General features: G+C 35.6%; 2 pseudogenes across 1 annotated transcript; both read left to right on the top strand.

Annotated features, from left to right (window-relative positions):
- The first annotated feature begins 1,436 nt into the window (after positions 1-1,436).
- Positions 1,437-2,097, top strand: LOC110203250 (immunoglobulin heavy variable 3-7-like; annotated as a pseudogene). The gene is made up of 2 exons (XR_013485123.1): positions 1,437-1,569; positions 1,653-2,097. The product of XR_013485123.1 is annotated as an immunoglobulin heavy variable 3-7-like (transcript).
- Positions 2,098-2,738: 641 nt separating this feature from the next.
- LOC110203217 (glycogenin-1 pseudogene) lies at positions 2,739-5,131 on the top strand (annotated as a pseudogene).
- The last annotated feature ends 20,754 nt before the right edge of the window (positions 5,132-25,885 follow it).

The raw sequence follows: 25,885 nt of genomic DNA on the forward strand, positions 1-25,885 counted from the left end.
TGTGGTTAATCTAGACCTTGCCCATGTGGCATCAGTTGCTTTCATCATATGAGCAAGGACCCCAAATACTCTCATGTTGATTAATATTGTTCTTGTCAACTAAGGGAGTAAAAATAATACAAACAGTTCTTTAAATTTCCTTACAAGCAGTGAATGGGACACTCTCAAGTTTTGCAACCTTTACTATCTGTGAATAGGACATATAGAGTGATCATTTTATATCTGAAATGGGAAAAGTCTAAAATCTATTACCCTTATAGTAGCATGTCTGAAACAGTGATTTATGGACTCAGCACTTGAAGAGGACCATTATGAATTTTTCTCTTTTATGGCCATTGAACTCCATTCACAACTCAGAGGCGTATTATAAATTATCCTTGATTTAGTAAACAATAGAATAATAAGGAATCATCTCAAATGTAATAACAACAACAGGGCAGAGAAAACAAAAAGACATGGCTCATAACCCTCTCCTCTTTGAAGTAAAGATTCCATAGCTATAATGGTGACCGAGAGAGGGATTAATGACTTTTCCCCCCACTGAGTTGAATCCTTCAAATAATGATATCTAAAGGTCTCTGAATCTAACTGTCTAAAAGCATAAGGACTTTGAAATCACAAATCCCTCTTCTGGGAAAAAAAGGAAAGGGAAGTGAGAATGAAAAAATGTAGCCAAGTATACAATTAGATTTGCAGTAGGTGGCAGTACAGCTGTATATTCTGGGTAATGAGAATGGAACTTGAAATATGAAGATCATCTCATAGGGATCTGAGCCATACATGCTCCATAAATCAGAATATTAGGTCAATGTCACAGAGAATATCCTATCAAATAGGATGTATCCTTCTGAGGACAAGGTGCTTCTTGGAAGAGACTTGCAATATTCTTAATGTACACCGTGACTTTAGAAGAGTGAAGTAAGGAATATGAGCTGCTTCTAGCAAGGTAATGGGGGAGTGTAACCAGGACTGTGGGTAAATAAGTAAAATGTAATTTTAGGTAAAAGTAAACAGAAGACTCAGAAAGCAGTAGAGGTGCCAAGAATCAGAACAAGAGACCCTGAGAAGAAAGTGATTCATAGAACAGATTCAGTCTTTGATCATTGGAAATGTAAGAGGTTGAGGAGCACTGACAATCAGAAATGAGACTAAGATTGATTGGAAGTTTATTAGGAACACAGAAAGGCCTACTATATGAGATCCAACTGTTTAAAGTTATTGAAGTGATGTGGTGTGATTGATACTGAGTCAAAACCATCAGCTCTAGGAGTCTCAGTGTCACCAACATTCTCCAGTACTTTGGAACTAGCTCTAGCAGAACTTTCTCTCTGAAGTTCAGAAAAGAAACTTCTCTCCCTGGGAGGAAGAAGGTGTTTTTCTTCTTTTTGAATAGAGCAAGACATGCAAATTGGGTCCCTCCCCACTGAGATGAAAAGCAGCCCCAAACCTGTACCTGTATCTCCAGGAGACAAGCTCAAGCTCTTTGTGCCCTTTCATGCAGAGGACTAACTTGGAAACTCACCATGAAATTTAGGCTGAACTGGATTTTCCTTCTGACTATTTTTCAAGGTAGTTTTATGGAGAGGGAGGGACAATGTGAAGTGGTGACTTAATGTAACTAGTGACTTTAATAAAATGTCTCTGTATTGCAGGTGTCCAGTGTGATGTGCAGCTGGTGGAGTCTGGGGGAGATGTGACACAGCCTGGGGGTTCTCTGATCTCTCCTGCAAACCTTCTGGATTTACTCTCAGTAACTACTGGATGAACTGGGTCCGCCAGGCTCCAAGGAAGGGACTGGAATGGGTTGCAAGCATTGCTGGAAGTAGTAAATACTATGCAGACTCCGTGAAAGGTCGTTTCACCATCTCCACAGATGATGGCAACAACATCTTATATCTACAGATGAATTCCCTTAAGACTGAGGATACAGCTGTGTATTACTGTGCAAGAGACACAGTGAGGAAAAGGAATTTGAGACCAGATAAAAACTTCCCCTGCCAGGAGGTGAGGTGCCAGTGAGTCCAGAAGGGGGTTGAGCTCATGGTGCACAAAATAAAGGATGCCTAGATCCAGCAACAGGTGTAGAGTGAATCTGAACCATTTCTATGTATGGCCTGTGTTCTTTTTTCTTCTATCCCAGGAGAAAGCAACTTTTCCAGTAGGTAGCTATCATTCTTAATGCTTCACTCTCACTCCCTCCTCACAGCACATTCAATCAGTAGTTATGTCTTGTCAATTCTACTCTCATCACATACCTGGCATACTCTCCTTTTTCTCCTCAGGTACAAAAACCACCCTGAGGTAGGCCTTTATCAGCTCAACCTGGACTATTATGCTAGCTAGCTGGTTCTTCTCCCAGCCTCAGTACTCTCTTCACTCCAGTTCATACTAAACTCAGTAGTTAAAATTATCTTCCTAAAATATAGGTCTGACCATTTCCCCCAAATTCTAGAGACTCTGTTTTATAAAATATAAAAATATAAAAATACAAAACATAAAATCCTATTCTATATATTATTAAGTACTGTTGCAAGTTAAATCTAACGAAAAGGTAACTTAAGGTGCATTTTGCTAAACAAGATAAAATTCTATTATCAGGACTGGTAATCTAAGAATAAGATGGATCAATGGCTTCCTCTGTCTTCAGTCAAAGATCCCAAGCAAAAGGACAGCTCTCCCTTTATAGTGCAGAACAAAGAACAAAACAGGATAGGTAGCATGATGCGCTTGACGGCAATATGATTGGTTATAAAGCTGAGGTGTAGGGAAAACCACGATTGTTGGAAGTTGGAAATGGAGGCTAGCAACGATGTTTTTCCTCTCTCTCCTGTGACTAAGAGGTGCTTATTAATTGAGTTCACTTGCAACGTCCAAGATACTGGCCCAGACATCTTTGGACAGCAAACCAGACATCTGTGATGGATAGCTTTGTGGTGTGAATATGTTAGGAGCAATTCCCTTATGATAGACCACATCCCCCAAGGGTAGCAGAATTCCTTGAGGCAAGAATGCAACGGTGGTTAGGAAGAGAACTGGACTTCTGAAGTTACACATTACAGGTCAGTGGAATTCTGAATTAAGTTTAAAGACATAGACTAAGTAGTCAGTTATAGGACAAAACCAATTAACTGTAAATAGGATCAATAAGAAAATGACACAGGATCCATTTTAATTTTCCCAGTATTATGTGCATACACTAATTACATATGCATTATATGTGTTATATAAAATATTAAGAGACATAGCTTCTCAGTAATTAATCATTTCATTAATAATGCTAGTATATCATTTAGCCATCCCTCTCAGGCCAAACACCCCTCATAGAATTTAATCTATGCCATTGGAAAAGTGAGTGTTTCTGAGGGTGGAAATCACCTCTGACTGGCTAAGAATAATTAATGAGTGAATCCCTTTTCAAATGAGGATGTTGGGATATGTGACTCTAATCACTTAATTTTGGTCAAAGAGAATCTGTATCCATATTCCCCATCTGATAAATGGGAGAATCCACATTTTCCCAGATGTATCTAAGTAAAACACAATGGCTGGAATCCATCATTTCACCTAACTTTACCTTTTGAACAGATCTGAGTTGTCCCTTTCAGTGTCACCTTGTACTTCAAAGCCTTCCTGAGTAACCTACAAGAAGTGATTCCTGAATGAGGAAGCAGAAAAAGGGAAAAACTGTGGTCCTATATAAAGAAATAGTTATTAAATATAAGAGAGAAATAATTATTTCTCTCATATGCATAGATTAAACATGCCTTCACATGGAAACTGAGTCTCCCATCACAACTTGCAAGGAAATATAAAGAAATGTTTATACTTTCCTCCTGTATCTGATGCAAGTTGATGTAATTTTGTTAATCCATCTGAGAGGATTTTAGGGCTTTATGCAAGGAAACTGGCATTACACGAGGAGCTTCAAGTGGTTGGCTGACCAATAATAACCAAAAAAAGAATATTAAGGTAATTGGGAAAATGCTAGAATGTCTTATTATAAAGATTTATGTTCAATTTCAAAAGTAAACAAGTTCTAGCTGTTCCTCTCCGCTGCCCCTTCTCCCCAGTGCCTGGGTTTTCTTCACTAAATGGTGACCAGTCACTTCCTCCCAGGGATGTTGACTCCACCGGCACCATCATAGGAAAGTTTAGAGAAGATTTGCAAAGCAGTCATCATGGTCAACATCTTGGACAGTGAAGATTCATCTCATCTAACCTTAATGAAAAAACCTGTGCTAGGTATCATGTTAACCAAACTCCACTTTCTGGCCATTAATTTAGTATTCAAAATGTGTGTTCACGGATACAGATACTCTGGTAGTGACAAATATTGATGGGGCTTCTTGAGAGACAGGAGCTATCAACAGCATCAGACTCAGGGTAGGTGGACTGTTTCAAATCTGGACTCTTTATTTAACAACCTTCATTTAAACATACAATCAGCTGTTACATATGGCTTCTGAATAAGGCAACTTTGATAGTGGGGACCAAGGTTTGATCAACACCTTCTTTAGTAGTTGGCCAACAGCAGATATCAGAAAGCACCTGACATTTATCTATAACCTAAGCAGCATTTTTATATACTCCTACCACCCAGAATTTAAGGCATTTTGGGACAAATACAAACGTCAAGCATTTGCCATGACCCTCAAATGAAAAGTTTCAGTAACAACGTTGATGACCCCACCACAACCCACAATTCCTCATCATGTAATGGGATATTTTCAAGACCAATATTTTGCCTTTCTCCAGTAGTTTGGAGTTGTAAGGACACCTTCACAGAGGAAGTCACAGATGCAGTCTCACATATGCCCATTGGGGACCTCAGCCCTCCATTCTAACCATTTTATCCTCAGATAAACACAAGGAGCGGTGAAACAAGGCCAGGTTGGTTACATGGGAGCAGATTCCTTCAATAAGATCAAGGAGAAACCAGACACTTAACTCCAATAGAAATACCACAATTTTCCCTATGTTTTTTGGCTACACAGGACTGCTTCCAGAAAATTTAAAAGCTAGAAAAGTGTTGAGTATAGTCTATTGCAGTTGCTCGTGGGCTTTGACTAAAGCTGCTCATTTGTGGATTTATAGTACTAAACTTGAAAATTGGATAGAAGTCAAGAAGTAAAAAGCCAATTTGCTGGTCAATTAATCACTGAGCGACTCCTCATATGATTATTCAGAGAAAATTAGAGAAAGTTTCTATTTAATGTGAATTACTAAAAAAAAAAAAAATAATTGATGAGAGGGAATGAAGCCATTAAACTATGGGCTTCACCTCCTGAAACCTGAAGCAATGGGCTCCAATCAGTTCTTCTGATTGGGAAGGGCACTAAATGGGAAAGGCACCAATATCTGCTTTACAAATTTCCTGTAGTGGATAGATATTTCAGGATTGATCAGAGGCTGCCCTAGTAGCCCTAATTCGTTTTTTTTAAATTAATTTATTTTAAACTTACACAATAAGAAAAGAAGAAACATATTATAAACTTAAGTACTAAAACTTAGATACAAAATAAGAAAAGAAAAAAAAAGTATTGCCATGTGCACAGTACATATGAGAGGATTAAAAACATACAGCAATAAATTTCCATTTCAAGAAAGCCTATTTAATAAATCTACCTTGTTTTCTGAGCTGCCTACTTTTCTTTGCTTCCTCTTAGGCTTTTTTTTTTGTTCTCTGCTGTGTACCTTTTACTTTGTTCTTTCCTCCCCCATCATCTCCTCCCCCCAAAGAAGGCTACAATTAAGTGCAGATATATCTCACATACACACACACACACACACACACACATACAAGCATACATACATATACATATACATATATATACTTACCTACACACACATATACTTAGATATCTATAATCATACTGATATACATATACATATCTATACATGTATATGCATCTTTGTAAGACTATACTGTACTTGTATTTCTCTGTTTCTCTAAGAGTCGATAAAGTCTCCTTCATAAGTCCAAGTCTTTCCATATTTTTCTTAAGTCCACCAAATCATCATTTTTTATACTGGAGCAATATTCCAATCCTATTACTTCCTAGTAGTTATTTTAAATTTAAAACAATATTGATTAATATGGCTAACACATAATGTAATTTCCTTATTTTTTCTTTTGATTAAATCTATTTTAACTTTAGCTTTATCTGAGATCATGATTGCTACCCTTGCTTTTTTTCCCTAATAAATTTTAGGCCTGATCTTTATTTTATGTTTGTGTGTAACTCTTATTTCCTATCCCTCCTAACTACTCTACTTCATTTTTACCCACTACCTTGCCCTCTTATTAATTAACTTACCTCTGAACAAAGACACTTCCCTTATCCTCTCCTCCCTCCCTATCCCCTTAGCCTTTTAATTCTTTCTAACTTTAGAAGACTTTTATAGCTTTATATATGTATATATGTATACATATATGTGTGTGTGTATATGTATGTATGTATTATTTCCTCTTTAACCTATTCCTCATGAGATTTAGGTTCCAGAAACTACCTGCCCTCCTCCTTCATCTAATTCCTCTTGTCAGTTATTCCTCTCCTACCTCATTTGTGTAAGATAATCACCCTTTTCATCTCCTAGATAATCACCTCCTAGATAGTTTACTTTTCAGTATCACATCATAGTCAGCTCTACCCCAGTCTTTCTTTTGAAATGTCCAATTACCATTAACAATTAAAATACCACTTTCATTTCATCTTATAAAAAGTAAACACTCTGTCTTTATTGAATCCTTGTAATTAGTCTTTGCTGTGCACCTCATATTTCTCTTGGATCTTGTATGTCATATTTTCTATTGATTCCAGGTCTTTTCTCACAAAATCTTAAAAGTCTGGCAATTCATTGAATTTCCTTTTTTTTTTCATTCAGTATTATGCTTAACTTTGCTGGATATGATATTTTGAGCCACAACCTCAGTTCTTTTATTCTGTCATATATATTTTTCCAAGATGTGCAGTCTTTTATTGTAGCCACCACTAAGTCTTAAGTGATTCTAATTTTGGTTTCATCATATTTGGATTGTTTTTTTTTTTCTTGCTGCTCCCAATATTTTCTTTTTGAGCTGGGGGCTTTGGAAACTTGCTATAATATAGCAATGTATAGGTTTTCCTTGCAGAATCTCTTTCAGGTGGTGATTGGTTAGATTTTTTCTGTTTCTACTTTCCCTTCTTGTTCCAAAGCTTAAGGATAATATCTTTAATTATTTCTTGCATTATTGTATTAAGATTCTTTTTTTTATTGTAGCTTTCAAGTAGTCCAGTTATTCTTATGTTTTCTCTTCTGTTCTCCAGATCTTTAATTTTCTTATGAGATGTTTCACTTTTTCTTCAATTTTTTCATCCTTTATAGTTTTTTTTGTTATTTCTTGGTCTCTTGTAACTTCACTTGCTTCCTCTTGGCCAATTCTAGTTTTCAAGGAATTATTTCCTTCCTTAAGATTCTAGATTTCCTTTTTCAGTTGGTTGACTTTCTTTTCATAATCTTCGTGTTTTTCTTGGATTGTTCTTATATTAAGAAATAATTTCCTCAGTCTTTCTAGTTTGATTTTTAAAATCTTTTAAAAGTTCTTCTATTAATTTTTGGGGGCAGTTGACCATTTAACATTATTCTTTTGGGGAGGAGAGGCTTTTTTTTGCTTCAATATACTTCTCTAAAGATGAACCCTGATCTTCTCTATTCCCATCATAACTTTCTGTGGTTGGATTTTCATCTTTCATCTGTTCATTTTTTTTTTGTCGTATTCATAGCAGCTCATTACTGTAATCAGTTCTGGTCCTGGGGTATGGAAGAATGTGCCTCTGGCCTCAGATCCTCCATCAGTTCTCTACTATGGCCTGGAATGGAAACCAAGAACTCTGCCCTCCTATAAGTGCCCACAGCTAGCTGTGTCCTCACCCCACTGCTTCTGTACTCATAGGGCATCTGCTGGTTCCTGTGCTGGTTCCTTCTCACCCAGAGCTATGACTCCATGTATAGCTGACCCTGGTGTCCCTTATCAGCAGAGGCTCCCTCAATGCTGCCCTGCTCAGATGTCCCACTCTCCACACTGTCCTGGAGGCTAGCCCCAGGGCTCTCTCCTTGCTGGTTCAGCAGAACAAGCCTAGAAGGGTTTATACTTCAGAGAGACCAAACCTTGGATCTTCTCCAGTTGTCCCAGGAAAGCCACTGTTCTGCCACGACTTTTGTTTATTTTTAGCACTTTACATTCACACTGAGGAGCTATTTTGTCTTATTGTGGAGGAAATCTGGAGAACTTGGAATTTTCTGACCTACTCCAGCATTTTCCCAGAAATCTCTCCCTGATTCTTCTTTTATGGAAACTGTCAGATTAAGTTACAACTTTAATAACGCTGCCACAAACAGTGGTACTCTTTTTATCTCTCTTTTTAAAAAATGATTTTTTTACCAGTTTTCCATATGTAGCATACTGAAAGGCACTTCCATATGTTTTAAGGATGACAGTGAGGATTTTGAATACCTGCTATTAGTGGCATTCTGTATGAAAATAAACACTTAGCAGTGAAAATAAAAAGTCAGAGAGTATGTGTTTTCTTAACATTGTTGGGACAGTAATTCATTATTTGTGGAATAGTGAACTGATCCAATCATTTTAGAAAGCAATCTGGAATTATGCCCAATGAATTCTATTAGACTGCCTATGCACTTTGACCCAATAATACCATTACTAAGTCTATTTCCAAAGATGATTAGAGAAAAAGGAAAAGAACCTGTATGTTCTAAAACATTTATAGCAGCTTTTTTTGTGGTGGCAAAAACTGGAAATTGTAGGGATGTCAGTCAAGTGCAGAATGGCTGAAATAGTTGTGATTTATGATCGTGATGTAATACTGCTGTACTCTAAGAAATGTTGAGCAGGATTCTCTCAGAAAATATAAAGAATGAACCAACCTGTGGAACAGAATAGACATACAATGTGTGTGTGTGTGTGTGTGTGTGTGTGTGTGTGTGTGTGTGTGTTCTAGCAATTCATTTTTGGGTTAAAATTCTTGAAAAAACTGGAGAACAGAGTGGCACAAATTGTGCATAGACCAATATCTCTTCCGTTCACCAAGATAAGGTCAAAATGGATATATGACCTAGACATAAAGGGGGATAGTATAACAAAATTATAATATGGAACATATTATCAAACAGACTTGTGGAACAAAATACAATTTATGAACAAACAGGAAATAGATAGTGTTACGAGATGTAAAATGGATGATATCAATTACATTAAATTAAAATGGTTTTCTTCAAAGAAAACCAATGTGGGCAAGATCAGAAGGAAAACAGAAAATTGGGAAATATTTTATAGGCAGTTTCTCAGGTAAACATTTCATACCTATTATATAAATAACCTTTCTCCAATTTATAAGAATGAGTCATTTCTCACTTGATAAATGGTCGAAGTATATAAACATGCAGTTTTTCAATGAAGAAATCAAAACTATACAAAACTATGCTCCAAATCACTATTGATTAAATGCCAATTAAGACAAGTTTCAGATAACATCTTACACCTATCAGATTGGATAAAATGACATGAGGGAGAAGCAACAAATATTGTAAGGTTTGTGGAAAAATTGGAACACTAATTCACTGTTTGTGGAACTCTGAACTGATCCAACCATTTTGCAGAAAAATTTGGAATAATGCCCAAAAAGTAGTAAAACTATTTATACTTTTTAACCCAGAAATGCCACTATTGGGCAAGTTTCACAACCTGATTAAGGGCAAAAGGAAAAGAGCTTAATATGGTCTTTTTAAAAAGTATAGTAGCTCTCTTTGTGGTAGCAAAGAACAGGAAAGTGAGGGGATGCTCATCAACCAGGAAATGGCTAAACAAGCTGTGTTTTATGATCATGATGGAATACTATTGTGTCATAAGAAACAATAAGGTGGTAGATTTTAGAAAAAACATAGAAAGACTGAAATAATGAAGAATGAAATTAGCAGAACCAAAGGAACATTGTCACTGTGTACAGCAATATTGTTCAAATAAGAACTTTGGATGACTAAGTCAATTTGAGTATTATAAATACTCAAATTGCAAAAGACCTATGAAGGAAAATGCTATTCATATCCAGAGAAAGAACTGATAAATAGAAATATGTATAGTTTGGTTTTACATACATATATATATTTATATGTCATACATACATACATACATACATACATACATATATACATACATACATACATATTTGTATCTAATAGTAGCCATTTCTAGAGTAAGGTGGGGAGGGAGGGAGAAAAAAATAAAAAGTTTATAGCAGAAAATAAAATAATTTAGAGGAAGTACAGAAAAGCAGGGGGGCTTTGACAATTATGTGCAGTATTCATTACATAATTTTTTGAAGAGAAATAAACAGTATGAATTGGAAATGCATGGTTTTATATTGAATCCTCTTTTATGTCATTTTCTGCATATAAAATATTCTTTTTTGTCTCATATTTATTTGAAATGAACATTTTTTTAAAAAAATTAAAAAATAAACAAATTGCAAAAAAAAAAGTTGGAAGCCAGGATTATGGGTATTCTCTAATTATGGAGGAAATGGAATGGTCAAACTACAATTTTACAGGATTTAGCCTTCTTGAGAATTTTTACTTTTTCATCAGAAACTACAGTAAAAGTAGAACAGGTGAAAAATAATATCAAAGGATCTTGAGATTCAGAAAAGGATGGAAGATGGATCTTATAGTGAATGTCCATGTACATGTTTCTCACCCTGGAAAATGCTTTAAGAAAATTATCACATTGAGTTAGAGGTAGATAATAATAATATCTATTTCCCAGGATTTTTAGGATAAAATGTGATAATGTTGTTAAAGCTTGTTGCAAAAATTATAGTAGTAATTATTATTATCATTGTGATGATAGATGATGATGAAGACATACGGTCTCTAAATCTCTAACTCTCTATGAGATCAGCTGAGCATGGTGATCTACTTAAAGAGATTTATGCAAGCATTCAGTTTTCTGAGGTAACAATCAAAAGAGTGAGCCAGGCAATCATGATGACTTAGAAGACATACAGATCCATGACCAGAAAAACTCTGATCAAGTATTGACTTTTACTTCTTTATTAAATTTTCTTTACTTCTTTATTAAAGGATTCTAAACCTCTTCACGGAAATTGAGAAGCATGTTTTAAGGAGAGGGAGATCATATAGACCTGAAATCATCGTATCTGAAGAGGACTGACAGAAATCTGGAATCTTTGAGGCAATTTACATATATTCTTTTGATTTTTTTTTATTTTTATACTATTTTATTTTCCCCCCAATTACAGGTTAAAACTTTTTTTCAGTGAGGCATTTCGGATTCAGTGACTTGCCCAGAGTCACAAAGCTAGTAAGTCAGTTCAGGTTTGAACTCAGGTCCTCCTGACTCCAGAGCTTGTACTCTACCCACTGCGCCACTTAGCTGCTCCATGTTAAAACAATTTTTAAATCTTTTTTTTTTAAGTTTTGGGCTCCAAATTTATTCCCTCTCTTTTTCCTTTTCTTCCCACCACCTTCCTTACCTCCAGGTGGTAAAGAAACTGATATATGTTATATGTGTGCAATCATGTAAAACATTTCCACATTACAAGAAGACTTGAATAAAAAAAAATGAAAGAGAGTGAAAACAGCATGCTTCAGTCTGTATTCAGTCAATATCAGTTCTGGAGATGGATACTATGACTCTTCATGAGTCCTTTGGGAATCTTATATTATTATATTGCTGAGCAAGGAAAAGGTCTCCTATCTCCTAAGGATGTAGTGACAGCAGATTCAGGTGTGAATAAGGAGAGAGGTACCTGCTTTTGGAAGCTCAGTCCAAAATGCTCTACCCCTGACAACAGAGAAGGCCCCTAGAGAACAGTGTCACTGCCCCACCATACACAAGGAGATTCTATTAGAAACAGAATATGATGCCTAGAGATACAACAGGAGTTTTCTTCACATCTCCTGTTCATTTCATGCCCTAATTTCTTTAGCTGGAAGAGGGATATGAGAGAACGTGATTGGCACTAGAAGTAAATAACAGGTGGATCCCAATTCTAAAAATAATAAAGGGCCCTAGATGGAAACATAGGAGCCAAGGGACAGGGAGAAAAAAGTAACCCGCAAGCAGACTCAATCCAAAATCAAGGATGACAGAGGGTTAGGGTGCTTTTTTAATCAGAAATAGGAGAACAGAGAAAAGCCTAATAAGCATTCTCTTGGTACTGAGAACAACTGGAGTGATGGGGGAAGGACACTGTCTTTCTCATCATCAATGTCACATATTCTTAATGTCATAAAATGCTCTCCAGGGTTTTAGAACCAGTTCTGGAGGATACTTCTCTTTGAAGATCAGGGAAAGGACTTAACCTAAGGAGGTGGCAGTTCTTCCTTCTATTGAAGGGATGTTGGAGGGTAGTGGGGGAAGGTATCTCTACTCATTCTGATTTATATCTATCCACTAAACCAAGATGGCTCCAGAGGAGAAAATGAGGCTTAGCTTGACTTGCCTTGCGTTGCCTTCTTCCTTGCACTCTGTCCACATTGGACATTATACCATTACCTGTGGGTGCTCTGCCCAAAGGAATGTAAATTTTGATCACTGAAACCTCCCAAGATATCTTCAGGTTTGTGGGCTACCTTTCATTAATAAAGACCATGCCTTAAACTCAATTCACTCTGGCTCTCATTGATTGGCCAACAATAGGTACCAGCCTAAACACTACTTACTGGTCATTGTTTGGGCCCTGACTGGCTGGGACTAAATATAAATAGCAATTGTTTCCATTTGGGCCAGAAACCCTGAGTGTCTTGCCCTCCTAGAATGTTTTTTTTTTACTCTGTTAAATAAACCATTCTTTGTCTCATTTCTTACCTAGCCTTTAATGAATGAATAGGTGATGCCTCAGTCAAACTGAGACCCAGGAAAGACCTTAGCTTAAAAAGTCCAAGGTCTCCCACTCCATCCAGGGCCATTTCCAGTTGCTCTGATTTGTATCTTGCCATTAGACACAGATGGCTCTGGAGGAAAAAGAGAGGCAGGCAACTTTGCATAACACTCCTTCATTTAAATCCAATTCACTTGGAAGTCATGGCATAACCTTCCTGATGCTATGGTCCTCTTCAAGATTGGAGTACAAACAGCAATGAAGGGAGAAGGACATGCAAACTTTCTTCTCCCTTGGTATGAAAACCAGGGTAAAACTTCTAGCTTTGCAAGAAGAAATTCAGTCTTATGTTGCTTCTCCTTTACTCTGAAGATTGACTCTGTAGAGCTCTACACCTTGAGATTTGGGATGAATTGGACTTGTAAAAATGTATTTTATTTGATAGAAGGGAAAGCAGATTGAGGGAGGTGGTGGACAAAAGCAAAATTCTAGTGAGGAAAGGGTAAAAGAAGAGAGAAAAGCATAAACATGAGGGTGAAAACAAGATGGAGAGAAAGACACAAATGGTAATCATAACTGTAAATGTGATAGGGTGAGCTCTCCCATAAAATGGAAGCTGGTGGAAGAGTGGATTCAAAATCATAATCCTACAGCATGTTGTTTATAAGAAACACATTTGAAGCAGAGGGATACACACAGACTAAAGGTGAAAGGCTGGAGCAGAATATATTATGCTTCAGCTGAAGTAAAAAAAAAAGCAAGGTTAACAATACTGATCTCAGACAAAGTAAAAGCAAAAATAGATCTAATCAAAAGAGATAAAAAAGGAAATTGCATCCTGCTAAAAGCTACCACAGACAATGAAATAATATCATTACTAAAAACATTGTGCACCAAGTGGTATAACATCCAAATTCTTAGAGAAGAAGTTAAGAGAGTTACAAGAAGAAATAGTCAACAAACCTACAGGAGTTGGGGACTCAACCTGTCCCTCTCAGAACTAGATAAATCTAACAACAAAATAAATAAGAAAGAAGTTAAAGAAGGGAACAGAATTTTAGAAAAAGGTATGGCAGATCTCTGGAGAAAACTGAATGGGGATAGAAAGGAATGTAACTTTTTTTCTCAGTGGTACAGGCACCCACACAAAAATTTACAGTGGATTAGGGCATAAAAACATCATAATCCAATGCAGAAAGGCAGAAATATCAAATTCATCCTTTTAAGACCATAATGGAATAAAAATTATATGTAATAAAGGACCATGGAGAGATACTAAAAATTGGAAATTAAATAGTCTAATCATAAAGAATGAGTGGGTCAAACAACAAATCATAGAAAAAATCAGTAGCTTCATCCAAGAGAATGACAATAATGAGACAACATACCAATACTTATGGGATGAAGTGAAAGTAGTTCTTAAGGGAAGTTTTACATATCTAAATTCTTACATGGATAAAATAGAGAAAGAGGAGATCAATGAAATTCTTTCAATGACCATTTTACTCTCTGGTTCTAGGATACTAGGGTAATTTTCCTTGATAATTTCTTGAAAGATGCTGTCCAGATTCTTTTTTTGATCATGGCTTTCAGGTAGTCCAACAATTCTTATATTTTCTCTCCTGGATCTATTTCCCAGGTCAGCTCTTTTTCTAATAAAGTATTTTACATTTTCTTCTATTTTTTCATTCTTTTGAATTTGTTTGACTGATTCTTCATATTTTGTGGGGACATTAGCTTCCACTAATTTTTAACAATTCTAAATTTTCGCAAATTGTTTTCTTCAATTAGCTTTTGTACCTCCTTTTCCATTTGACCAATTTAATTTTTCAAGGAATTGTTTTATTCAATGGATTTTTTCCCATTTGGTCAACTGTATTTTTTAAGGAACTGTTTTCTTCAGTCTTTTTTTGCCCTTTCTTTTCCAAGCTATTGACTCTCTCTTGAATAACTCTCATGTCTTTTCCCAATTTTTTTTCTACCTTTCTTACATGCCTTTAAATCCTTCTTGAGCTCTTCCAAGAAGGTTTTTGAGGCTTGAGACAAATTCATATTCCCTTCTCAGGTTTCAGATGTAGCTATATTGACAATGCTGTCCTCTTGTGAGTTTCTGTTTTGATCTTCCCTGTCACCATAGTAACTTTCTATGGTCAATGTTTGTTTTTGCTTCTTGCGCATCTTGTTTGCCTACTTCATGACTTTTAAAGTTGTGCTCTCTTGCTGGAGCACAGGGGTTCCTGTCCCAAGTGTCTTTGCTCAGGGCAAGGGGACTGGTCATTGGCTTTGTGTGCTGGGGCCTCACATGCTGGCAGCTGGAGGCTGTAGGGGTCTAGAAGTTTACCTGGTGCTGAGCTGAAGTCCTAGTATTGGTGTCAAGCCTGTGCTGAGGCCAGGTGGGGTTTTTCGACATTTCCATGGGGCTACACTGAAGCACATGGAGGTTTGGCCCCTGAAGGATACCTTTTTACCTTGGGCTTCACTGCAGAATCTTGAGGTCTCCCAGCTGGAAGGTCTTTGACTGCCATCAGCTGTGCTAAAACACATTATGTTCTGGCCACTGGAAGATGCCTTTCCACCTGGGACAGTACCAGAGCACAAGGAGGCCCAGGAACGTGAAAATAACCATCCTGTGCTACACTGAAGCATGTGGTGGTTCTCTGAGCTGGAGTCTATGGATTACGTTGGTTATGCTAATGCATGTGTGGGGATCCTGTTGTCGGTGTGTGACTGCTCCATCACACCCAAGTTTAGGATCTTCCACTGGTTTACTGAGGTAGACTTGCTGCTGACTTACTGGGACATTTCTTATCTTGGAATGCTCTTCTGAGTGAAATATAACTTTCTTGCCAATCTTCAAAGTTTCCTGGATTAGAAGATTACTTTACCTGATCTTTCCACTGATTCCACTGTTCAGGATTTGTTATGAGCTATTTTGTAGTTATTTGGAGGTAAATATGAGAGAGCAACAGTGATTAACTACTTATGCCACCATTTTGTCTCCTGGAAATCTCTCTCTAAACATACATTTAGTCCTCAAAGAGGTGGAAGGGGAGGGATACATGTGGTAACAAAGTGGTGTAAGAAATAGAAAATGTCAATAAATTTTTTTAAAAAATAATATTTTTATTTCAATAATCTATTTCTTCTTTTGTTTAGCTAAGTCTTTTATATTTTTGTAAGTATTCCTCCATTTCCTCTAACTTGTCAGTTTTAACACCATTTAATTATATTAGTTTCTTGCAAATTAAAACAGTGTGGGGTATCACATCACACCTTTCAGATTGGCTAACATGATAAAATAGTAATACGATAAATATTGAAGAAGATGTGGGAAAATTGGACACTTATGCACTGTTTGTGGAGTTGTAAACTGATCCAACCATTCTGAAGAGCAATTTGGAACTGTGCCCAAAGGGCTATAAAACTGTGCATACCAATTAATCCAGCAATATGTGCAACATAAAGCTATCATTTAAAAAAAGGGTAAAAGACTCACCTATGTAAAAATGTTTATAGCGGCTCCTTTTGTGGTGGCAAAGTTTTGGAAATTGAGGGGATACCATCAATTAGGGAATGACTGAACAAGTTGTGTTATAGGAATGTAATGGAAAACTATTGTTCCATAAGTAATGGTGAGCAGGCTGATTTCAGAAAAACCTGGAAAGACTTACATGAACTGATACTGAGTGAAGTGAGCAGAACCAGAAGAACATTGTACATAATAACAGCAATATTGCATTATGACCACATTTGATACACTTAGCTTTTCTAAGCAATGCAATGATCTAAGACAATTCCAAAAGACTCAGATCGTAACCACTAGCCATATTCAGAGAAAGGACTATGGAGTCTACATGCATTTCAAAACATATGATTTTCTTCTTTTTTCTTTCTTTCTGGTGGTTTTCCCTTTGTTCTGATTCTTCTTTCACAAAGTGACTAATGTGGAAATAATGTTAAATATGATCATACATGCATATCAGATTTCATGTCATCTTGGGGTTGGGAGTGGGGAAGAATTTAGAATGCAAAATCTTAAAGAAGTGAATATTGAAAACTAAAACTAAATAAACATTACGGGGGGAAAGAAAACAAAAAAAAATTGGTTTCCTCTATTTCTTTTTTAATTATTGTGAGTTCTTACTTTATAGTGTTAGAAAAAATAACAAGATTCATTTGAATAACAAAAAGTCCAGAATATCAAGGGAATTAATTAAAAGAAATGCAGGGGAAGGTGGCCTAGCCATTTCAGATCTTAAATTGTATTATAAAGCAGCAGTCTTCAAAACTGCTTGGTGCTGGCTAAGAAATAGAGTGGTAGATATGTGGAATAGATTGAGTATGTGAAAATAGTAATCTATTATTTGATAAACCCAAAGAACCCAGCTTCTGGGATAAAAAACTCATTCTTTCACAAAAACTGCTGGGAAAACTAGAAAAGAGAATGGCAGAAACTAGGCATAGACCAAAACCTCAAACCAAAATAGAGTCAAAATAGGTTCATGATTTAGACATAAAGGCTAATAGTATAAGCAAATTGAGAGAGCAAGAAATAGTTTATCTATCAGATATATGGAGAACAGAAGAATTCATTAACAAACAGGAGATAGAGAACATTACAAAATGCAAAATGAATAACTTTAATTACATTAAATAGAAAAGTTTTTTGCACAGACAAAGCCAATATAACCAAGATTAGAAGGAAAGTAGAAAATTGAGAAATAATTTTTACAACCAAGGAAAAATTGAGAAAATTGAAATTAAGAAAATCATTGAACTAATAAATAAAACTAAGAGCTGGTTTTATGAAAAAAACAATAAAATAGATAAATCTTTAATTAATTTACTTTTTAAAAAAAGAAAGAAGAAAACCAAATTACTAGCATCAAGAATGAAAAGGGTGAAGTCACCACCAAGGAAGAGTAAATTTAAACAATAATTAGGAATTATTTTGCCCAACTATAAGCCAATAAATTTGACAATCTTAGTGAAATGGATACATATTTACAAAAATATAAATTGCCCATATTAATAGAAGAGGAAGTAAAATACTTAAATAACCCCATCTCAGAAAAAGAAATTGAACAAGCCATTGATGAACTCCCTAGGAAAAAATCTCCAGGGCCAGATGGATTTACATGCAAATTCTATCAAACATTTAAAGAACAATTAATTCCAATACTATATAGACTATTTGGGAAAATAGGTGAAGAAGGAGTCTTACCAAATTCTTTTTATGATACAAATATGGTGCTGATACCTAAACCAGAAGAGTCAAAACAGAGAAAGAAAATTATAGACCAATTTCTCTAATGAATATAGATGCAAAAATTTTAAACAAAATATTAGCAAATAGATTACAGACAGTTTATCACAAGAATAATACAGTATGGCCAGGTAGGATTTATACCAGGAATGCAGGGCTGGTTCAATATTAGGAAAACTATCAGTGTAATTGAGCATATCAACACCAAAACTAACAGAAACCACATGATCATCTCAATAGATGTAGAAAAAAACTTTTGATAAAATACAACACCCATTCCTATGAGAAACACTGGAAAGCATAGGTATAAATGGAGTCTTCCTTAAAATAATAAACAGCATCTATCTAAAATCTTCAGCAAGCATTATATGTAATGGGGACAAGCTACAAGTGTTTCCAATAAGATTGGGGGTGAAACAAGGATGTCCATTATCACCACTGTTGTTCAATATTGTACTGGAAATGTTAGCTTTAGCAATAAGAGAAGAAAAAGAAATTGAAGTTATTAGAATAGGCAAAGAAGAAACAAAACTATCACTGTTTGCAGATGACATGGTGATATATTTAGAGAATCAAGTGAAAAACTACTTGAAATAATAAACAACTTTAGCAAAGTTGCAGGCTATAAAATAAACCCACATAAATCATTGGCATTTCTATATATTACCAACAAAGCCCAACAGCAAGAGATAGAAAGAGAAATTCCATTTAAACTTACTGCAGACATTATAAAATATTTGGGAGTCCACTTCCCGAAACAAACCCAGGAACTTTATTAGCACAATTGCAAAACACTTCTCACACAAATAAATTCAGATCTAAATAATTGGAAAAACATCAGTTGCTTATGGGTAGGTTGAACTAATATAATAAAAATGACAATCCTACCTAAGCTAATTTACTTATTCAATGTCATACCAATCAAACTACCAAAAAATTATTTTATAGAGTTAGAAAAAATAATAACAATATTCATTTGGAAGAACAAAAGGTCCAGAATAGCAAAGGAACTAATGAAAAGAAATGCAGGAGAAGGTGGCCTAGCAATTCTAGGTCTTAAATTGTATTATAAAGCAGAAACCATCAAAACTACTTGGTACTGGCTAAGAAATAGAGTGGTGGATCAGTGGAATAGGTTAAATATGCAAGACACAGTAGTCAGTGACTACAGTAATGTCTTCCTATCTATCCATCTCTCTGTCTCTCTCTCTCTCTCTCTTTCTCTCTCTATCTATCATCAATCTATCTTTGTAATCTCCTTTGTGTCCCTGAGAATTTTTCCTGTTTATATTTACCGCAGGCATAGAGAGGTAAGACGTATTCTTTTAATGGTTTACATATTTTGTCCATGATGACTAATTTCCCTGTGGTTGTCAAACATGAGGCAAATCAGGAATTATCATACATTCACTACATATCCTACAGCATTTTCATATATGTGCATGTGGAAGACATACCTACTTGTACCTACATTAAATATATATGTAATTTATATGCATATGTATATACATATTTATATATCTCTATTATGTATATGATCCTCCCAAATGTGTATGTACGCAAATCTATATGTCTATATGTGTGTGTGTCTGTGTATATTTATATTTATATATATGTATATGTGTGTGTGTGTGTGTGTGTGTGTGTGTGTGTGTGTGTGTGTGTATATATATATATATATACCATGTGTATGTATGTGTATTCATACACATATCAGAGGATCATGGCACTGTAATTGGAATGAATTTGAAGCTTCTTTTCAATCAGACAAAAATCATAAAAACAAAATTTTATTCCTCTATCTTTTTCTTTAATTGTGAATTTCAGGTAGTCCAATAATTCTTAAATTATATTTCCTCAGTCTGTTTTCCAGGTCAGTTGCTTTTCTGATTAAATATTTCACATTTTCTTCTATTTTTTCATTCTTCTGATTTCATTTTAATGTTTCTTCATGTCTCATGGGGTCTCATGGACTTTTGAGAGTCCCTTGAATTGTAAGGAGTCCAAATTAATCAATATTTAAAGATATTAATTCAGGCTATTCTCTGTAAGGTCAAATACAAAACCTCATGCTTAAATACTTTGACCATATGATGAGTAGATGGTACTCATTGGAAAAACTTTGATCTTGGGAAAGATTGAAAGCAAATGTAATAGGGGACAGCAAAGATGAATAGTGTCAAGTAAACGAACATCAACTTGGAGAGACTTTGAAAGGAAGCAGAGAAGAATCTGGTGCTATGCCCATGGGGCCGTGAGGAGTCAGACATTATGGAATAGTTGAGTTAACAGTTAAATCTGTGAGAATTAATGAGATCACTAAATAATGTATTATACACAAAGAAAAGAAGAGGCCATAAAGCAGAACCACTTACAATTCCTATGATAAGAGGACATGATCTGGATGATGATCCAACAAAGGAGGGAGGAAAAGAGAACTCATATAAGTAGGATGAGAACCAAGAGTGCTGTGTCCCATAAACCTATAAAGAAGAAAGTAACAAGGATAAGAGTGGTCAGCAGTGTCAAAGCAGCAGAGAGGTCAAAGAAAATGAGGATTGAGAAAAGGTGACCTCATCACATGAGACAGGAGTAAAGGAGATTGTTGTCCATGGCATATTAGCGATATGAAATGAAGAAGAGGGAAGATGGAGTTAAGAGAGAATGACCTCAATTTTTATTTTGTTCTTGATTTTGTAGACTAAAGAGAATGATGCAAAAAATACTGGTAATGCAAAGTAAATTTAAAACTGTTTTCTGAGTGCATAATTTTGGAGCAAGGCAGAAAGATGGTTTTTAAACATTTTCCAGCATATAATTGGTTCCAAATATTCTGTCTTCAGAACCTCAAGGTTTCAACATGAATCTGAGCTAAGCTAGGCACACAATGGATAGAGTGCTCAGCTTCGAATTAGGAAGACCTGAATTCAAATCTGGGTTCAGTCACTTACTACTTGTGTGACCCTTAACAAGTTTCTTAACTTCCATTTACCTCAGTTTCCTCATCTGTATAACAGGGATGATAATTGTACCTACCATCCAGAGTTGTTGTGAGGATTAAATGAAAAAATTGTCAATGACTTAGCATAGTGCCTGGTACATAGTAAGCTATATATAAATAATATTAGTTATTATTACTATTATCTATATTTTTATTCTGGTGTGAAGTATCAGCTCTGAAAACAAATGACTGAAGAGTCATAAAGGTTTTGCAACTGCTGCTAACTCTATATTGTAAGATAAGCTGTGAATGACTTAGCTACTCTTAGCAATGTGGTGATCCAAGACAACTTTGCAGGACTTATGACGAAAAAGGCTATCCATCCCCAGAGAAAGAAATGATGGTGTCTAAATATATAATGAAGTATGCTTTTTTTTTTTTAACATTTTTTGTCTTTTTTTTTCCACAACATGACTATTATGGATATATTTTGCATTATTACATGTATGTAACCTATATAAAATTGCTTGCCTTCTCAATGGCGGATGGGATGGGATGGGAAGGGAGGAAGAGGGAGAATTTGGAACTCAAAGTTTTAAAGACAAATATTAAAAATTGCTTTTAGGACTTCTATTTCCAGGAGCGAAGTAAAAAGTAACTCACTCTCACCCTGCCATATCAACCTCTGAAAGCCCAGAAAATATCGCCCAAGGAAAATCCTTGAAACAGCTGAACCAAAAGAAAGATGGAGTGCAGCAGTCAAGTAGCCCAGGTATCTTGAGGGATTAATGGAAAAGGCCCCTCTTGCCCTGGGGGGAAGAGGAGCAGTACAGAACCAGAAGCATCCTAGCAAGCTAGCAGAATGCCCCCACCTCAGCATACTAGTAGGAGATCCTGAAACCCAGGTGGTGGAGCAGGCAAATACCAACACCTGGACCCCCAAGTGCCTCAGTAAGGTCAGCGAAACCAGTCAAAACCAGCTCAGAAAACCACTAGGTGCCTTGGCATTCTACAGCAGTCTCCCAGTGTATCAGCAAAACTGAGGGAAGCACTCCAGGGAGCTCCAGGTAAATAAACATCCTGAAACATCCATCTGAAAGGAGCAGAAGAAAGCAAAAGGAAAGGAAAATCAGGCAACATCCGGGGGCCAGACCACCCAATCCAACCTTTAGAGTTCCAGTGTTGCTGATTCCAGCCCAACAACAAGTAAGCTACTGGAAACCTACAGCCTCCAAATGCCAACATCAGAGGCAACAGCACACAAACCAGTGACCAGGGCCTAGGCTCCCAACACAAGAAGCCTGGGTCAGTGCCCTCTGCTCCCCAGTAGGAAAGCTCAGTCTCTTTAAAGGCCAGGAAATAAGCAAACACCATGAAGCTCAGTCTCTTTAAAGGCCAGGAAATAAGCAAACACCATGAGTAAAAAGAAATGTACCATAGATTTATATTATAAGGACAGTGAAGATCAAGGCAGAAGTTCTGAGGAGGACAACATTGTCAACATACCCACATCTGGAACCTCAAAAGGGAATACAAATTGGTCTGAAGCTCAAAAAGTCTTCTTAGAAGAGCTCAAGAAGGATTTTAAAAGTCAAATGAGAGAGGTAGAAGAAAAAAAGAAAGGTATGCAAGAGAGAGTCAACAGCCTGGAAAAAGAAGGAAAAAAAATGTAGAAAACAGGTTCTTAAAAAATACATTTGGCCAACTGGAAAAAAAGTACACTGAAGAAAACAAGTCCATAAAAATGCAGTTGAGCAGATGAGGGAGGAGGCACAAAATCTAATAGAAGAAAACAATTTGTTAAAAATTAGAGTTGGGCAAATGGGAGCTAATGACTCTATGAGAGAGCAAGAATCAGTCAAACAAAAACCAAAGCATGAAAAAATAGATGAAAATGTAAAATACCATATTGGGAAAATAACTGACCTGCAAAATCAATCCAGGAGAGACAATTTAAAAATTATTCTTCCAGCTAAAAATCATAATAAAAAAAGAGCCTGGACTCTTTCAGGATTTCTTTCAGGAAATCATAACAGAAAACTGCCCAGAGGTCCTAGAAATGGAGGATAAAATAGCCATTAAAAAGAAAGCACCAATAACCTCCTGAAAATGATCCTAAATTGAAAATGCCAAGGAATGTAGTAGCCAAATTCCAAAATTACCCTGTCAAAGAGAAAATAATGAAATCAGCCAGAAAGAAACAACTTAAATACCGTGGAACCACAGTCAGGATTACACAGGACCTTGCAGCTTCTACATTAAAAGACCATAGGGCATGGAACATGATATTCCATAAGGCAAAGAAACTAGGATTACAACCAATGATCAACTAACCAGAGAAAATGAACATGATCTTTCAGGGGAGAAGATGGATATTCAATGAAATAAGAGACTTCCAAACCTTCCTGAATAAAAAGACCAGAGCTCAACAAAAAATTTGATCTTCAAATACAAGACTCAAGAGAGACATAAAAAGGTAAACAGGAGAGAAACAACATGTTATTAATAAGGTCAAACTGTTTACATCCTGACAAGGAAAGATAACACTTGTAACTCTTTAGAACAGTAGTGTTAAAAGGGGCATACATAAAGGGGGTCTATCTAATTTGACCTATGTAATGACAAAAAACAAATCTAATCAAGTGGGTTAAATGGATCCAAGTAAGTGGATTAATCTGATCTAAGAAAATATACTGAGAGAAAAGGAAAGAAGGAGGCAGACTACAGTAAATTATATTACAAGAAAAGACACAAAAACTTATGCCAGCAGAGGGAAAGAAGGGAGAGACATGAGCATTGTTTGAACCTTACTCTCATCAGATTTGGCTCAAGAAGGGAATAACATAATCAGGTATAGAAATCTAACTTGCCTTATAGGCAATAGGAGTTTAGAAGGGAGGGAAGAAGCAGTAAGGGTAAAAGGGAAGAAAAGGGAAATAGCTAATAAAAGGGAGGAGGGATTGAGGGAGGTGGTGGTCAAAAGCAAAACACTAGTGAGGAGGGAAAAGGAGAAAGAAAAAAGCATATTGGGAGGAGAGAAGGATGGAGAGAAAGACAAAGACAGCAATCATAACTGTGAATGTGAATGGGATGAACTCTCCCATAAAACAGAAGCAGGTAGCAGAGTGTATTAAAAACCATAATCCTACAATATGTTGTTTACAGGATACATGTTTGAAAAAGAGCAACACAGACAGGATCAAGGTAAAATGCTGGAGCAGAATATATTATGCTTTAGCTGAAGTAAAAACAAAGCAGGGGTAGAAAGCCTGGTCTCAGAGAAAGCAAAAACAAAAATGGGTCTTATCAGAAGAGATAAGGAAGGAAACCATATCCTGCTAAAAGGTACCATAGACAATGAACTAATATGATCACTAAACATACATGCACCAAATGGTATAGCACCCAGATTCTTAGAGGAGAAGTTCAGGGAGTTACAGGAAGAAATAGATAGCAAAACTATACTAGTGGGGGACCTCAACCTCCCCCTCTCTAAACTAGATAAATCTAACCACAAAATAAACAAGAAAGAAGTTAAGGAGGTGAATAGAATAAGATAATCATGTGGTTTTGTATGTATTTGTTTTTTGATATCATTATGTTGATTGTTTTCCTAATGTTTAATCATCTTTGCATGTCTGTTATAAATTCCACTTGGTCATAATGAATGATTTCTTAGACAAATCATTGTAATGTGTTTGACAGGACCTTATTTAAAATTTTGGATTGATTTTCATTAAAGATATTGATCTAGACTAGTTTTCCTTTTGTGTTTTCCCCTTGCTTATTTTAAGTATTAGGACTTTATTTGACTCCTAAAAGAATTTGAATACAGTGCTTTCTCAGTTTTTGAGAATACTTTATGTAGTATGGGCACTAATTGTTTTTTTTAAACAGAATTCTTCAATAAATCCATGAAGATGATGATATTACCACCAGCACCACCTGTTGGTAGTTCCTTAATTAAGTTATTTAAGATTTTATTTGATCCTGTCAGTATGAATGCTTTATATGCTCCCTTTATCTTATGTTCTCAGTTTTGTTAACATATAACTATGCCTAATTATTTCTGATTATTCTTTCCTTCTGCTTTTATTGTGATTTCATCTTGCTCACTTGTTATTTTGTGTTGATTTTCTATCTTCTTTTAATCAGACAGGCTAAAGATTTATTAATTTCATTAGGATTTTCAAAGAACAGGTTTTTGATTTTATTTATCATGTCTATAGTTTTCTTTCTTCCCAGTTTATCTATTTATCCTCTCTTTAATTTTTAACAGCTCTTTGGTACTTATTTTAGGTTTTACTTGGTAGTGTTTTCATTTTAAAAAATATATTCTTTACACTAACACTCTTTTTTTCTATTTCTCTGTTTGTAGGATGTGATTTTTCCCTTGATTGCTAAGAAATTTTGTTATATTGTTTCGTCATTATTATTTTCTTTCACATAATCATTAGCTGTCTTTAAAATGTGTTCTTTAACCAACTCATTATTTAGGATTTCATTGTTGTCTCTATTTGTATCCATGTCATTTTTTGCATACCCTAAATCAATTACATCTTTTATGATATGTAAAGATGACTTTACTATTTTCTCCTCTTTACATTTGTTTTGGTACTTCTGTGCTCTAATATTTAGTTTATTTATTTAAAAATACTATTTAGTGCTGAGAAATACATATTTTTAAGGCCTCATTTAGAATAAATCATGAGTCTTTTAGCTTCAGTTTCACCAACAATTTGTTCAATTGGAGATTTTCCCTTTAATATAGACGCCCAA

This window comes from Phascolarctos cinereus, unplaced genomic scaffold (genome assembly GCF_003287225.1).
Source record: "Phascolarctos cinereus isolate Bilbo 61053 unplaced genomic scaffold, phaCin_HiC Scaffold_3;HRSCAF=262, whole genome shotgun sequence".
Lineage (NCBI taxonomy): Eukaryota > Metazoa > Chordata > Mammalia > Diprotodontia > Phascolarctidae > Phascolarctos > Phascolarctos cinereus.